This window comes from Dermacentor variabilis, chromosome 1 (assembly GCF_050947875.1).
Source record: "Dermacentor variabilis isolate Ectoservices chromosome 1, ASM5094787v1, whole genome shotgun sequence".
NCBI classification, from domain to species: domain Eukaryota; kingdom Metazoa; phylum Arthropoda; class Arachnida; order Ixodida; family Ixodidae; genus Dermacentor; species Dermacentor variabilis.
Window position 1 is genome coordinate 1,292,192 of NC_134568.1, and position 17,744 is coordinate 1,309,935.

The 17,744-nt window shown below is 52.4% G+C and overlaps 1 protein-coding gene and 1 non-coding gene across 2 annotated transcripts in view; one reads left to right on the top strand and one right to left on the bottom strand.

Annotated features, from left to right (window-relative positions):
* LOC142575029 (uncharacterized) overlaps positions 1-17,744 on the bottom strand; it is a 129,356-nt gene that overhangs the window by 93,640 nt on the left and 17,972 nt on the right. The window lies entirely within an intron of this gene.
* On the top strand, positions 9,156-9,228 carry TRNAR-CCU (transfer RNA arginine (anticodon CCU)). Its single transcript has one exon. It is a non-coding gene; the product is annotated as a tRNA-Arg (tRNA).

A 17,744-nucleotide genomic window follows, 5' to 3' on the forward strand; every position in this document is an offset into this window, starting at 1 on the left:
CGGTTCTGCCCGCAAGATTCATCGCGAAATTTACCACAATCGGCGGGTACTTTGTCTTTTCCACATCGGACCTTCAAACATCGGTAGGCGGCCACGCTCTCGGCGATAACGCGGCCCAGGACAGACACCAATACGGTGGCTGGAACAGCTTCACCCAGCGCGAGAACCGCGTTCTAATCTACCAGTACCTCATTTCTTTCTCTATGGTACCTCATTGACGGTAGTTGGCGCCACCACATGCCGTTGCCACGGCGGATTTGGTGCAGTAGCCTCATGGTTACGCAGAGGGAATGGTGGTCTGCAAAAAGAGCTCGAAGATTCCTATGTATACGCACATCAACGTCCCCAACCTGCACGTTATGAAGTCGCTGAAGTCGCGCTACTACGTCGTCGAGCGCTTCAACTGGCAGTACCTATACTTCGTCCTTACCGACCAGGGCGTAGAGTACCTGCGCACCTACCTCTACCTGCCGCCCAAGGTGTTCCCCGCCACCCACTCGAAGGATGGATGGATGGATGGATGGTTGTGGCTCAACCCTTTGAATCGGGCGGCGGCGGCGCGCGCCACCTAGCCTTTAATGGTTCTATATGCATGCATACCTATGTATTTACTCCTTTACTTTTGCGTTGATATTGTCCACCAATCAGATAGCCTCCGTTTAGTTATTTCTACCTGTTCAAAGTCTATTCTACTTTCACTGTCTTTAAAACCCAAGGCCTTGAATAGTTCCCCGTTAGATTCAACTGCAGGGTGAAGTTGTTTACAAGCAAGTATCAGGTGTTCCGCCGTTTCCTCCTCCTCTCTACACGCCTCGCACACCAAATCTATCTCCTGGTATCTGGCTCGGTACGTTTTAGTCCTCAGTACACCTGTCCTGGCTTCGAACAACAATGAGCTTCCCTTAGAGTTATCGTAAATATTTTCTTTGGCTATTTCTTGCTTAAACGTCCTGTATGTCTCCAATGCCGATTTGGTTTGCATCTCTGTACTCCACATACCCCTCTCTGCCTCCTTAACCTTTTTCTTGAAAGATGATTCCTTACTTGTTCCCCCGCTACTGCCCAAGTATTTGCTTGTCAGTTTTCTAGTTCGCTTCCTCCACCTCGTGTCAACATTCCTCGTGTATAAGTGACTGAAAACCTTGCTAGCCCACCGAATTTCCCCCATTTTTCTCAATCGCTCCTCAAATGCTATCCTGCTACTAGCCTCTCTGCCCTCGAAAGAAGACCATCCCAGATCCCCCTGCACTCCAAGATTTGGTGTCTTGCCATGTGCTCCCAGAGCGAGCCTACCCACACCACGTTGCCTAATTTCCAACTGTTGCCGGGTCTCTGTTCTAATACATAGAACTGCATTGGCAAAAGTCAGGCCTGATACCATTACCCCCTTCCATATCCCTCGTACTACCTCGTACCTATTGTAGTTCCACAGTGCCCTACTCTTCATAATCGCTGCACTTCTGTTACCTTTAGTCGTTAGATATTTTTCGTACTCTGTCAGATACTCAATTCTATTATTTATCCACACCCCAAGATACTTGTTCTCATCGACTATCTCCAGCGTGGCCTCTTGTATCTGATGCTCGCCGCAACTGTTATCATTAAAAATCATGACTGCTGATTTTTCTTTGCTAAACTTCAAGCCTAACCTGTCTCCTTCTGCACCACATATGTCCCTTAATTCCTGCAGATCTTCTGCATTGTCAGCCATTAATACAATATCATCCGCGTACATCAGTCCTGGTAATGACTGTTCAATCAATTTTCCTTGCTTGAGAAATGATAGGTTGAAGCCGAGTCCGCTTTGCTGTATTTTGGCCTCTAAACCTTGTAGGTACAGCATAAACATCAGAGGTGACAATGGGCACCCCTGCCCAAGTCCCCGCCGAATCATCACAGGCTCCGAAACCTGCTTTTTCCATTGTATAATCACCCGGTTACCTTTATAGATATCTTTTAAGAAATTGGTTACTCCATCTTGCACTCCTAAAGTTTCCAGAATTCCCCACAAGCTCTCTTGAAGTACCCTGTCATAGGCTCCCTTGATGTCCAAAAAAGCCAGCCATAGGGGTCTGTGTTCCTTTTCAGCTATTTCAAAGCACTGTGTTAGCGAGAACAGATTGTCTTCTAGCCTCCTATGCTTCCGGAACCCATTTTGTAGCTCTCCAAGTACCCCCTCGTTCTCTACCCATGCCTGCAGTCTGTCCTTTATAATCTGCATAACCACCCTGTAAACCACTGACGTCACTGTTATAGGCCGGTAGTTATTTATGTCAGCTTTGTCCCCCTTTCCCTTTTATATCATTCTCATCCTACTTAGCCTCCATTCGTCAGGTACTTTACCATCCACTAGCATTTTGCTCACCACCTCCCTCAATGCTTTCTTAGATTTCGGGCCCAATTTCTTTATTAGCATAATTGGAATACCATCGGGGCCTGCCGATGTGCTACTTGGTACCCTCTTCTCCGCCCTTTCCCACTCTTTTTGTCCAAGCGAAAGCAGTGGGTTGACCGGGCTATCCCTCTCCGACGTACTGCATGTACCATTTGTCTGTTTTGTGAATTTTTCCCTCATCATGGTTCCTATATGCTCCATTGCCGCCTCTCCTTCTAACAGAGTACCTTGAGCTGTTACTATATACCTCTGCTCTAGGCTTGTCCTATTACCCAAGGAGTTCAGATGTTGCCAGAATTTTCTAGCTGCCTGTTTATCTTTTTTATTGCTTATTTTTGACAGCCATTGGGACCCTTTTGTCTTGATTTTCTCGTTGATCAAATAAGATGCTTCCCTTTTGCATTTTATGTAGTTTACCCATTTCCTCTCTACTTGTGCTTCAGGTTCTCCCTTACTTTTGGAATACCTGTGTTCCCTGGAGGCTTCCTGACGTTTCTTTATGGCCTTCTTAACCTCTTCATCCCACCAGCTCTTGAGTTTTCTTATCCCTTGCCTTGTTTTCCTGACTCGCGCCTTACCTAGCTCACGCTAAAATAGTCTCATTAACTTTGGGTAAGTCCAATCAGTTTCAGTACTCTCTGATATTTCCTCATCAATTTGTTTGGCCGCTATTTCCACTTCGTCTTCTGAGTAAAAAATCACATCTGGCGTTTCCTCGCGCCTCGTTCGTGCTTTAGTTTCCCTCTTAAAACTGAACTTGATACGTTTGTGGTCGCTACCTATACTTCTGGAGCCCTGTTCATCTATAATCATGGCTCCTAATCTATCGTACATCCTATGTGACATCAACGCATAATCTATTGTCGAGTGTCGACCCCGTACCTCCCATGTTATGATCCCGTCACACTTTTCAGTAGAGTTACAGACAACTAAGTTAAGCCTCTCACACATATCCAGCAGCATGTTACCTGTGGAATCTGTGTACCCATCCATATCTTCAACATGCGCATTCATGTCTCCTAATACAATTACTTCACATCCTTTTCCTAGCTCATTGATGTCCGCTGCTATACAGTCCAACATTTTTTTGTTTTCCTCTTTAGCATTTGATCCTGTCCAAAGGTATACAAAGCCTAGAAGTGTTTTCGCCCCTGCTACTTTTCCTTCTAGCCATAAATGCTCCTTGCATTCCTGTTTGACCCTTTGCCAATTTGTATTTTTATGAATGAATGCTCCAATTCCCCCACCCTTTCTGCTACCCTGCACTCTGTTGCAGTATTCCCATGCATAATCAGGGTTACAGGGCGGTTGCTCCATGTCCCTAAGATGTGTCTCTACAAACCCATAAACCATTAAGTTCTCCTGCCTTAGTTGTTCTTCGATTTCCTCCCATTTTAGCCTATTTCTGCCACCTTGCATGTTAATGAACCCTATGTCTGACTTAATTTGGCTCTTGCGCTTATTCCTGTCACCTCTCCTACAGTACCGATGTTCGCCTGTTTGTGGCTCCTGCCTCGAATCGTCCACGCCTACACTGCTTCTTTCAGGGCTCTGGGTCCCCCTAAAAAAGCTGTTGCCTGGCGACCCATCCTGCCCCCTATCCTTTTGCCAGTGGCACCACTGTAGTGAATACCATCCTGCACAAAAGGTCGGAAGCCGGTTCCGTACACGTCCCTGTTGACCTCCATCACGCTGTGCCCGAGTCGTCCGCTCAGACTCCTAATGACCCGATTGGCCTCAACCACCCTCCTTTCTACCTGGTAAGCCTGGCCCTGGACCTCTGGGATAGTGCATATGGTCACATGCACCCTCCCGGAGGCCTCTCTAAGCTTACTCAGCCCAGTCTCAATGTGCCTCTCAAGGTCCTGGCTTCTCCCCTTAAGCACGTCATTGAGCCCAGAATGCATAATGACCAAGCTGTCGCTCTCCGTGCTGACCCCAATTACATCCCGCGCCTTGGTCATTGCTTCCGCCATACTCTTGCCCGCTTGCACCTCCACCTGTACTCGGCCGTCCGCCTTCACTCTCGCCATCACGCCCTGTTCGGCCCTCCCCACATTGGAGTCCCCTATCACCAGGACCCTTCTACGTGCAAACCGTTCGACTGCAGCCTGTGCCTGCTGCCCCTCCCTTTGCGCCCGCTGGCGCCCCTGTGGCTGCAGCGTCGCCTCACTCGGGGCGCGTTGTGCAGCTTCACTATAACTACGCCGTTTCACCGGCGGCGAGCTGACGACAGCTTGCTTTGGCTCCCTGCCTCCCACTTCGCCTGTAGGGTCTACCCTACTTTCTGAGTTTTTGCCAACACTTTGTTGTCCTGACCCGACCTTCTCCGCTGCCCGCGTCTCCAGCGCGTCGAGCCGCCTTTCCAGTTCGGCGCTCCTTTCTTTTTCTGCCTCAAGCTCGGCCACGGTCCTTACTAACTGCGCGGCCTGGGCCGCCTCCGCCTTGACGAAATTGTCAACTTTCGCCTGCAGTGCTACCCGCTTCTCCTGTTCCTCCCTCAGTTCTGCCTTAAGCTCGTCGAACTTAGCCGCCCAATTCCCTTCCAGTTTTTGGACGGCTTCCCTGACGCCCTCGCACGACCTGCACGTGAAGCTAGACCCCTCCGCGTCTGCTAAATTCTGGAACTTAGTTTCGTCGAGGAAGCACCATCGCAGGCACTCGTCGCACTGCACTTGCTCCCCGTCCCCCGCGGCCTTCGCGTTCTTCGATTTCATCGCTAGGCCTACGTCCCGAGGCCCAACGAGGAACTTCGCCAAATCACTCAAGCAACGCCGACCTCGACCGCTATCCCAAACTAAAATAAAGAATTGTCACTCCCTACCCCATGCAAGAATCTGAGGAGCTAGCTGAAATAATTAACGAAGCCTATCAATAGGTCCCTCCTACCAACTAGGCCTAACGGGGGAGCCGCCAGACCTAGACAAAGCCGGTGCGTTTGCTACTCTTACCAAGAATTCAAAATTTGCGCCCCTACTCCATGCAACAGAAAATACTTCAAAACACTAGCTAATAAAGATAAAAAGGTACTTAGCTACGAACGAAGTCGCTGAAGCCTCGACCACAGGAGCGTCCGCACCGCCGTCCGCCGTCCGCCGTTCTCGCCGAACAGTCTAGGAACCCGCGACCAAGGCCGCCCTCGAGGAGGAAGCCTGAACAGCTGGCATCAATCTTTCGCAATTTGTTTCAGCGGCGGCACCGTTGTCATGCTCGCGCTTTCATGACGTTGTGGTACGTAGCAGGTCCCCAGCCCTTGCTGTGGGTGCATACCGCGGCGGTTATTGTACGTGCTGACTGTAATAATTGTATGTTTGGCGGTCTTGAGTTCCGCATTCCGTGCCCTAGGCGTTGGTAGCCCCGACCAATGGTAGGAAACTTAATGATGCAGTGTTGTTAAGAGGGAGTTGCACGAGGCCCGAGCTGGAAGGGGTTGTTGAGGCTGCGCCCCAAGCCGTTCGTTGATTTGGGGCCCTATGGGCTAACCTATGGTGGTTAATGGTTGCTGCATTTGACGGTTAGCGGTGCGCTGCATTGCGTTGTCTTCATAACGACGGCTGCCTGCGCGGTGCCGTATCCATCTGCGACGGCGCTCTCGGGGGCTCCAATGCGTGTCTTCAACGCTACGTGGCGACGTCGACGCGCGACCCAAAGACGATCAAAGAAACTCGCCAGCATGAATCAGGTGAAGATACAACTGCTATTGAAATAACGCCGGTTAGATTATAAGGGCACGGATCGTCACTTGATCAGCGGTCGTGGCCAGTAGCACAACGTGATGTGAACGGTTTTGCGCTTGTCGGCGGTATCCGCTGCCCGACGAATGGCTTGCGCAGGTGCTGAATACAACTGCAGCAAATATCCGGGATCTTCAACCACGGATTCGGCGCGTATTCGCAACCACTCCTTGGATAGGTTGACAGGAAAAGGTATTTGGGCTAAAATAGTACAAGTTATAGATAGCCATGATTTTACATGACTGACATGATGAGGGAAACGACGGCCACAGTCTCCTCGAACGAACCGCTGAGGCTGAAAACAAGCGCGTTCGGGTCGTCCACGGGTGCAGTAGTGACGAGGCACTTGGAGGCGCTTGTGGTAGACGTGGCGTCTGCCGCCTTGGCCGCGGGGACGAGGATGTTGAAGTTGACTGGGCGACTGTTGATTGCAGGATTGCTCTCGGAGACAACGGCTGCGGTAGCCATGTTAAGCTGAATCTAGTTGTCATGCGAGGTCTCGTAGACCACATCCTCGAGCGTCTGTACTGTTTCGTTCAGGTCGAGGGAGCAGACCTCTGTCTGGGTCTCGGAATCGGTGTTCGGACGCAGCATTTTAGCCGAATCGGAAATGTCCACGCAAGTCTCGGGATTGTCGTCGCTGTGCTTGGAGACGAGCTCACCTTCTTCCAGAGACTCACCGGTCTCTCTCACCGCGCCGCGCTGTGCCACCGTGTTCTTGGGCGGCATCTTAGTGTTGAAGCCTTCAGGACCGGAGTATGCGACGTGGTAGTAGTCCTGCAGATCGATCGTTTCAGAAATGGAGTTGGCGATGGCGCCCACCAGCGGCTTGACCTTGGACTTGACACCGTTTATTACAGCGACGATCTCCTTGTGCTCCGCGCTGCTCTCAAAGAGCGTGATTGAAATGACATCGGCATCGGAGGTGTAGCGAGTGCGCTCCATCGCGGTTTTCGCGAAGAGCGGAAGCACGACCAAAAGCAACATTCGGTCAGTCTGGGTCACAGTCGCAGAGTGCTGCGCAGCATACTTCGAAAGCATCAGGGCTGCTATAATGCACGTGGCCTTAACCACGGCAGACGTGGTGCCCTCCAAAAACATGGTATCGACTACAGTACGTCGTCGATCTTGCTTTTACGCCTCAGCCAGTTCAAGCCTTTCCCGCCGCGACCGATGATGGTACCAGACACCAGCTGAGTCGCAAGGATTTTGAGAAATACGTTCTTGCCCTTGTTTGGGAAGGTGGGAGTCACCTCGCACTTTGGCGCGGCGGTCTTCCAGGCGGACTCCACCGTATGGATCAACTCCTTCTGGAGTGAGGCAGAAGGTGTGCGCAGAGTCACTGTGCTGCTGAGCATGTCGCAGTAACGCTCTAAGTAGTCGGCGTCCGTACCGTGCGAGGCCGATGAAGCAACGCTCGTGCTTCCATCGGAGCCACTTATGGCGAAATAGTTGTACAAGGCGCAGTTCGACTTCTCGGAGTCCACGCTAAGCGAGCGCTGCAGGTTCGATTCAACCATCGAACACGCATCCACCGATGAATCCGCGCGCCGTTTGTGCTCCGCCGAACGCCGCAGGTCATCGGAGGAACCGTTCCTCCACGGCGCCTGCTCGAAGAACTCCACAACTGTAGCGCCGTCGTTGGCTGCATTGCGGCGACGCAGCCGCGCATCGTCCTCAACATGCGTGAATTTGAGGTCCACGGTGTTGTGGTATCTGTAGTCTTTCGACATGCCGGAACTGGCTTTCACAATGTCTGCTATGGTGGAGTTGATAGGCTTCTTTTCAAGGAAAGGAATCATGTCTGCAGCTAGGGGAGTGGTGCCTCGAGTGATGCATTGTATGCGTCTGTTAGTTCGCCCCGGCAATTTGCGTCCAGCGGTTTTTCGCTGATGCTCCTCTAGATAATTTTTTTTAAATATACAAACGCCCCTGGTGTATATGGGAACAGGCTCGCGTGGTAATGGGTATATTTCGCGGCTGCGGTGCCGAGGAGGTCGAAGGAATTCCGGGAAATGATGAGTTAATTGATATGTCGCTGCGCGGTCCGAGTGGCCGATGGTTTCTTCGGTCTCGAACTTCGAAATGGGGGTGAAAAATTGTAGCCTCGCTTCCGCTTCTCGGCACCTGCCGCGTTGAGTGCCGTGGAGAATACCTTCCGCCAGTCCACCGATTATGGGCAGCCGCTGTTGATTAACGATTTACTGTACTATTTAAAGAACGAAATTGGCCCTAGCTCATGTTGAAAGCGGCGGTCACAATATTCGATGCCCTTTGGCGGTGGGCGGAGCTCCGGATTTCGGCTGTCCGGCGTGTGTGATAAAATAACGTGATTCATATTGCCAAAACCTGCGCGAGCCGTGAAATATGCAGGATAACATACTATAGTGTAAGCCATCAACTGCGGGACTCGCGGGAGCGCGATAGTGGGGACCGCAGCGCCGGCCTGTTCCTACCGCAAATGCAACTGCAAGACCGTGTGCAAGCCGCTGCATTGCTCCGGTCCGATGAATGCCGCGTGTAATCTTGTCAACGCGGACCGGAATTCGGTCTCCCGGCTGTCTTTAGCCGCATTCAACTTCAGGCACGGGGCGTCGCCCTGCACCGCGTTGCCCTGGAGGGGTGTGCATACGACGCGCGGCGGCCGGCGCCTAAAAACGCGATGACTCACTGCCGACGAGGCTTTTCAACGCCATCGCTTTTTAGAAATGTCATAGATGCCCCATTGCCCTACACCCCCGCGCACAGGTCTTTTGTTACGCACATACGTGATGTAACGTGGTCACTACGGTGGCGTTGCCTTCCAAATCGCGCCGCGCGACTTTTATTACTGTCACCTGGATACGGACACTTAGAGGTCGCAATCCTAAGTATAGTGGCACCATTCCCGACGAATGCGGTTCCGTGGTGTGCGACAGGAATCATGATTTTTATTGACGCCCTGTAGTACTACTTTGCGCAACTTACGGGCATCGTTAGCAGTACGCGTTGCTGGAATTGAAGCTAAATTGCAAAGCCTACAGCGAGCACCAGTGGCGCAATGGATAGCGCATCGCTCTCCTAAAGCGGAGGTTGCGGGTTCGAGTCCCGCCTGGTGTACGTCTTTTTGTAGGATGCTCACTAACAATATATACATGTAATTCACTGCTGTTTGGAGCTGCATTTCAATCAGAAGAGATGCCGGTCCATGAGCACCGTGCCAATGTGGCCCTCCGTCCGGTTAAAGGTATCGGGAAACTCGAATGTGATGCCGTGCTTACACATGGCACTATGTCAAGCTGCGACATTCTGTCCCTCTACAAGCCAGTAGACGAGCGGACTGGCTGCAGCGCATCGGACTTCCGCTATCCGTGAATACTTTGTTTAGCGCAAAACGACAGGCACAAGAAAGACGACCAGGACAAGGCGCTACTCTCAACTGACATTTTAATTACGTCACTCCTTTATAGACCGCTAAAATCAGAGGAACATGCGCAGTGAGCACCATGCGGTGGAGCCACCAACATCCGATCCCAAGAGCGCACTCATGCGACAGAATCCAAAAAACCAAATTCAGCGCTGTACAAGGTTAAGGAAGGCACATTAATGCACTGTGACCCCAATGACTGAATGAAAAATGCTTCTGATAACTCTCGGGCGGTGGTGTCACGGCTCTTTTTCAAAATCGTGGTATCTCGAAACATGGGTTTGCACTTGCATGTTTTACAATGCTGAGCCAAATGGGAACCTGTGCCTGTTGGTATGGATCGCTCATGTTCTCTAAGGCTCTCGTTAACACAGCGGCCTGACTGCCTTACATACACTTTGCCACATGATAAGGGAATCTTATAAACCACACCGACGCTGCAATCTACAAACTTCACGTGGTTCTTTTCACAATCAGGTTTTTTACTTGCTTTAGAAATGCGGCTGCACAACAATGACAGTTTCTGAGGAGCGGAAAACACTACCGGAATTTTGTATCTAGTGGCGACATTCTTTAGATTGTGAGCCACTCTGTGGCAATACGGCACAACTTCAGGCCTCTTCTTTTGTGTGATGCAGTTACTTTTGTGCCGCTTCCCTTTCAGTTTCTGAAGCAATACCTCCGAGACGGACGTCACCACCACACTTGGGTAACCAGCAGCCTGCAGCCTATTTAACTGTGCAATGAAACTCATGTTCGCAGAGTGATGAAAAGATTTCATTAAGGAAGATTCTAAACACATCAGAGCAATGGCGCGTTTCACAGTCTTTGAGTGCGCAGACGCGTAAGGTAAAAGTTCCTTACGTGCACGTGGCGAGTACAACCAACAGGCGTGGCCTGTTTGTAAGGATAGCTGCAAATCTAAAAACTGGAATTTACCGTCCCTAGATAGCTCATGTGTGAAAGTTAAACCTTTGCCATTGTCATTGAATAGAGTTAAATATTTGCGCTAAACAAAGTATTCATAGATTCGCACCAACTAGCCCGCCAACGCACTGTTCCGCTATCCGATCGGCGCCAGGATTTGCGCGATTAGGGCCGTCACTTTACACCGGAAGATTACTAACGCGATAGCGTTTCGCGAGTCCGGTATTAGGGTAAACGCAAGCGCAAGGGAACATGGCCTGGCCGTGTCCCCTTGCGTGTCATTTCACGGGACGAGCAGAAGCGCAAATGTGAATGGTCTGCATAGTGCAGCCACCTGGTGGCATAGAGCTCAACCAGACACAGTAGTAGTAACAAAATGTTTTCTTCTTTGCTGCGGGTGTAAATTTTTCGCAGGAGTGTAATGGTTCACACGTTGTTTTTGGTAATGTTTAAAATGTTTTACACTTGGTAAGAGCAATATTAGCTATTTCTTTGGCTGGTTAAGCTCGGCGCCATCAGGTGGCTGGACCGTGGAGACCGGTCAGGCAGCTCACGTACGTCTACGCTAAACTTGCTTCATCAGCTTGAGTTTATGCCTCCACCGTTCCGTCGAAATGTTCAGCTAGTGTGTGGTTATTTATAGAAATACCAGACACATTCGGCGCTGCGACAGAATGCTCGCAACGCACGCTGCTGCGATAGCTCTCGCTTGGAGTCGACGGCCAAGTGGCCAGAGGAGAGGTTTCGCGCGGGCGGGGGCGGGCTCCAAAACAATCGGAAGTGGACGATGTGACGTCGCATCGTGACGCAGAACCAGTGAAGGCGGAGCTTAGCCCCGATCGCTTGGCGAACGAGTTGAGGAGGAAAAGCATGGCTAGGGAGGAGGGGAACTTGTAATCACTTGCAGCTCCATTAATACGTAACGCTTCACTTAAATTGTGGTGCTAATGTTATACTTAAGCTTTACCTTACGCGTCTACAACATTTGTCCGAACCGTTTCAGGGGCCCCTTAAGCTTTAGCGGTCAACATCACCACTAAATATCGTCAAAAAAAGCATCCAGGACGGAAAGCTTCTCTTTCATCAATTCCCACAATGCGTGTGATTTGCATAATTTCTTTTATCATTCGCGCTCCTTCCGCCCCTTGTTACGAGACCTCGTGACATTTGCCCGTTGGCAGACGAAGCCTGCCGGGCAAATCAGTCAGTCGTTCGTGGGTTGTAAGGCTTCCGGCGGGCAACGTGCGTGACTTCGGTTTTGCGCGAGTGTCGGCCACTGTGTGTAAGGCGTGCCATGCGATTGTTGCTAAGGCGTTGATGGAACCCAAGGGCATATGTATTTCGAAGCTTGAGGAAGATGTAATCAATGACGGATTCATTGTCTGCAGCCTAGGACGTTGATTAGTGAGACAAAACAGGCGCGTTTGACTCGACGGACACGTAGGTGTACATATTTCTAAAGAAAAAAGTGCTGCCAACGGCGCCCAGACGGTTGGTGTCGATAGCCAGACGGATTTCTCAGTTTCACCTCGTGAGCAAAACAAAAAGTTGGCATAGTAGTCAACATTCCTGGCTTCTTCTATCCAGTACATTAATTTTGAACCCTGATGTGCCAAGAATAATCCGTTGGTGGTACACAACGCAGCATTCACGAGGTGGCGCTTCTGCTACTTTGGTTTGGATTGGGCAAACTTTAATAAAAGTCCTGCAGGAAGCACGTCAGCGCGCAGTGGGCGTCTCCCTCGCAGGGACCGACATGGAGTACCTGGCGGCCGCTGAGCGAGCCTGCTGGATGGCCCATTGCTGGTCTTGTAGGAGCGCGCTTCGTAGGGTCTTCTCCCACTTGTCGGAGGTAGAATCGCGCGAAGCGCTTCTACACGACCAGAGCACGTGTGCGAGTGTCGCCGTGACCCCGCACGAGGGGCACGCATCGTCGGGGTAGACGTCCGCATAGATGATGTGCAACGTGGCGGGGTTGGGATAGGTATGTGTTTGTAACAAGCGTAGCGTTAGCGCCTGCGGACTATTTAGTTTGGGGTGCGGGGGCGAAAAGAGACTTCGTCCCGAGCAAAAGCGTTAAGTGGTTTCGTTGTACATTACTGGGGCGTCCGTATTCGCCTCCAACTCATCGAGACGCGGTTGCCCGGGGGTGACGGCACGGTCGCTAAGCGCGCGCGCAGCGTCGTGGGCTGTCTCGTTGAGGTTGGGCGGGGCGCCCGGGATCCGACCCAGGTGGGCAGCAAACCAGATGACGGTGTGGTGCTTGAGGGCGCTCGGATCAGCGCCGCGGAGGACGCGTAACGCCTGGTCGGAGACGACTCCTCTCGCGAACGCGTTGTTGGCCGGTCTCGAATCGCTGAATGTTGTCTTTCGCTGGTCGTCCAGCATTGCCAGAGCTATGGCCACTTGCTCCGCCACCTCGGCGTTGCGTGTGAGTACCGTGGTGGCGTTTAGGTTCCGCTGCGAGGACGAGACCGCTACCGCGTCGAAGGCTCGGTTGCATCGGTAGGCGGCGGCGTCCACGAAAGTGACGTCGTCGCTCTCTTGTTTGTGCGTTTGAGGAATGCGGTTGCCCGGGCTAGGCGCCTGCCTCGATTATGTTCTGGATGTACGTTTCGTGGAATGGGTGCGATTGTTATCAGGTCACGGAGCTCGATGGGCTCCGGCGTAAACTCCGGTGGATCCTGGGTGTTCGGTGGGAAGTAGCCGAGCTCGCGCAAGATGTGACTGCCCGTCTTGGTCATCGCCAGTCGTATCATCTGCGCTCTCTCCTGAGCCTCAGCGATCTCTTCGAGCGTATTGTACACCCCGAGCTCGAGGAGTCGATACGTCGGCGTGGTGATGGGGAGCCCGAGGGCCCGATTCACTACCTTTCAGATGAGTGTATTGAGCTTGCCACGCTCCTATTGTTTCAACTTGTGCAATGCTGCGACGTTGGTAAAGGGATATAGGACGAACGCGTGTACGAGGCGCAACAGATTGTCTTCTTGAGGCCGTGATGACGGTTGGCCACTGCGTACGAGTCGTATTGCGTTGTCCGCCTTTGTCGTCAGTTTGTGGACCGTTCGGATGTTCGATGCGCTCGCCTCGATTATCATTCCCAGTACTGGGATGGAGTCGACCCTGGTGATTGGGCGACTGTCTCTGGTGCGGACGGTGATGTTGCGCTCGGTTGGGGGTTTCCACGCCTTAGGCCTTTTGCCTTGTTGTTGTGGACATTACAACAGCAGCTCCGATTTCGCGGAGGAGCACTTGAGGCCTGTGTGGTCGAGGTATGACTCGGCGGTTTCGACTGCCTGCTCCAGACGGGATTCGATGAAGCCGTCCGACCCCTTGGAGCACCAGATAGTGATGTCGTCCGCGTATACCGTATGGTTGAGGCCTTATTTCTTCGAGAGACGTTTGGAGAGTCCGATCATCACCAGGTTGAACAACTTCGGTGAGAGGACGGAGCCCTGCGGGGAGGGGGGGGGGAGGAGGGGCCATGCTGCCCGAGCTCGACTTCTTCCGACGTGAGGTCTCCGGCACGGATCATTGCATTGCGACGGGTTAGGAAGGAGCGGACGAACTCATAGAACCGGCGCCAGAACCCCAGTTCTGGGATCGCCTTAAGTATTGCCGACTGCTCGATGTTGTCGAACGCGTTCTCGAGGTCGAGGCCGAGTATGGCGCGGGTGCCCCATGTGGCCCCGTCATCTATATTCTGGTGTTTCAGGAGAAGAATCGTATCCTGCGTCGAGAGCCCGGGTCGGAAGCCAATCATGTGGTGCGTGAAACAGTCTTGGTCTTCGAGATACAGGCCGACTCGTGAGTACGACATGCTCGGCCACCTTACACGCACGACGTGAGTGAGATGGGGCGAAGGTTATCGACGCCAGGCGCCTTGCCCGGTTTTGGAATGAGGATCGTCTGGGCGAGTTTCTAGGCGTCAGGTGACTCACCCCGACACCACACGTCTAAGTTTTGCAGGAGCTCGCTGGTTATGCCATCGGATCCCGGGGCGGAACGGCCGTTCAGTTCGTGGAAAGCCCGGCGTACCTCTTCGACGGAAAATTCGGCGTCGAGGAGGGTGTTGTCGGTACCTGTGAAATCGGGATGCAGGGCCAGCGGGCCTGTGGGTATCCGCAGGTACTCACGCACAACGATCTTGACGACGTGATCCGGCGAAGCGCTGCCTGAGGCCTGGTGAAGGACTTTGGTGAACGAGTGGCGCTGGATCGTGCGGGTGTTGTTGTAGTCGAGTGGGTGTTTGAGGAGGTTCCACGTCTTCCCGTTGCGGACCTGTCCGTCGACCGAGTTACAGACCTCGTCCCATTGCTGTTTGGATAAGGTGCTGCAGGGTTCCGTTATGGGTCTTGTTCAGTTCTGCTATGTGTTTGCGGAGCCTGCAGTTGAGACGCTGGCTCTTCCATCGTGTTAGTAGAGACTGTTCGGCCTCGAGCAAGTGGGCGAGGTGGCTGTCCATCTTCTGGGTTGGCATATCCGTGCTGAATGTTTTCGTGGCCTTACCGAAGTCGGCCTTGAGCTGAGCCATCTACGTCTCGAGGTTCGGGGTAGTGTCCGGAGGGAGTCTTGAGGCGCGAGCCTTGCGAAAGGGATCTCAGTCGACCCACGTGTACGAATTGCACTTACCCACTATCGTCAGGAAGCGCAAGGCCAGTATTACATGGTCGCTGCCAAGACCCTCCGCAAGATTGGACCAGCGGGCTTCGGCTGTGTACTTTACGAACCAGATATCCGGAGTGGTGTCACTGTGCGTGGACGTGCCGATGCGGTTAGGGAACGCCTTGTCCGTAACTAGGGTGAGATACAGATCGTTCGCATGCTGCCACAGCGCAGTACCCTTGGGGGTGTCATACACGTAATCCCAGGTGCGATGCGCAGCGTTAAAGTCGCCAGCTCTCCGAGCGGGTTTGAGCCTGCAAGACGGATGGCTCTCAGGAATAGGCGTCGGAAACGTTGATTCTTTTGTCTGGGGCTGATGTACACGTTGAGGATGTACACACTTTGTCGGGAAGCGTCGCTTGGGAGAATCTCCGTCATCACGTTGTCCACCTCGGACGTGCCGAAGTCGTGCGCGAGGCAGGTGAGCTTTTTAAAGACCATCGTGGCGGTACCACATCCTTCCGCGAGGCCGGGTAACCATTTGTAACCGCTGAAAGTGGTGGTGCGCGTGAGAATTTCTTGCAGGAGGAATGCGTGGGGTTCGGTGTCGTGGCTGCGTAGGTATTGCTGCAGGGAGGATTTTTCGCGTAGTGAAACTCCTGCAGTTCGACTGCCAGATACGGAACACTTCATCTGGCCTGGCCATCTTGATGCTTCTGGGGGTCGGCACGGGCTCCCGACGGTTGGAAAGGGGTCGCGTGTGGGGGTGTATTGGGCTTGGGGTGTTGTGGCGAGACCGGCTTATTAGTGGCAATGGCAGAGGCTACGACGTTTTCGAGATAATGTTCGACTGTCCCCAACCGATTACCGTGGGCCTTGAGAGTTGACTGTACGTGGGTCATATTCTCACCGAGAAAGCGGAGGCTCTCTTTAAGTGCCCCCCGACAGCGTACCTTTAATCTAACTCGGGTTACTGTTCTAGCAGGGCGAGAGCGACGGCGCGTTTCTTGGGCGCGCTCGCACCGTCGGCGCTACCAGTGCTAACAGGTTGCGGCGGTGATGACGGGGCTCTTCTGGTGTTCCTCTGGCTCTTACGGGAACCTACCTTCGCCAGGGGATGTGCTACGTTATTCGCCAGTATGCGGGTATTTTTCGAAAACGCACTTTAGCAGCCAGCGTCATCTTCTTCGGCCGGCTTTTCTACATGGCACGCCCCGGCACGTGTGTCTCGTGCCTCGTGCTGCAAGCTGCGAGGTTAGAAGACGAAGAGCTGCTTCAGGCCGGAACGTTTCTGAGCTCTGTCATGGAATGTTCGGTTCGACGGGGCGTCTTCAACGGACGGTGCACTCCAGCACCCGCAACTGGCCAAGCCGACCGAGGACCGGGCGCGCCTCTCCAACGCCGGAGCACGTCCTCACCACGGAACGCCGGCGACGGAGAGCCGCGTAAGCTGCGCTCTGCATCGCAGTATTGGATACGCGGATCTCTCCACAACTCGGCGTTTAGCAGCTCCAATTCATGCATCAGCACCTGGACAATGGGTTCATCTGAACGGGACTGGTTCGGCAATTTAGCTCTTAAAGCGCCGGCCGCGCCACGTTGTAGCCGGAGTGCGACCCAGCGTGCCGATATGTCGAGTGAGCCGGCCGTCTACTGCGTGGAGGAATTCGAGCCCAGGCCTCCGCAGGAGCTGGTGTGTGGGATGCCCCTGCCGCCACGTCTTCTGCCCCATCTGCATCCATGGCTGGCTGGCACTTGTCACGACTCCCGGATCCGGAAGCTGGCCCTTGTGTCGCCGAGAGTTGCTGGTCTTGCAAGTGGTACCTGTGGTTCCTCTTGTGACTAACATGATCGCACGCCTCACAGTCCGCTGTCTCAACAGAGAGACATGCTGCTCGCCAAATGTGGCTTCGGAATCACGGAACCACCACCTGGAGCGAGCACGGCGGTGCTGTCGTCCTTTTAGTACGACCTCTTCTTGAAATAGTCATTATCTGATTAAAATAATAATCAGCGTGCCCCCTGTTTTCATAGTGTTATCGAATACTTTCTTTTCACTAATTGAATGACAAATAAAGTCCAAAGCGACGTCTGGCGGAACTGCCAACGAGCAGTTGTAGTGTCGTCCTGTGGTACCTTAGTATATTTATTTATTTATTTATTTATTTATTCAAGTTCCGTCAGGAACGTTGAGTAAGGCGGCGATTGAATCAAACAAAAGTGTAACAGGAGCAACTTAGTATCAAACAATACAATGTGGTTATATAGTACAAATAAAAAAAGGTTAACATGACACAAGGACACTATAGTTACAAAAAGGATATTGTTTGCAAGGGCGCGAAAACGCAAGCATGTAAGATTCACAAGGGGTGGAGACAGCATGTTCAATGGGCAGGCAATAAGCGCACGGCAACAACTGGTACGGTAAAAAAAGAACAACATGGTGACAATGCACCCCCACGTAATCACAACGAAACATAGCTACAGTATTTAATATGTATAAAATTTATACACTTGGTTGCGGAACGATGCGTGATCGGTTACTGAAACGATTTCGTTGGGAAGACGATTCAATAATGTTATTGCTCTGGGCAGTGTCGATGAAGTGAATGCTTGCCTGTGGCCGTAGATGCGTTTGAAAGAGCGATGGTAGTTTAATCGATTGGACATGAGCTAG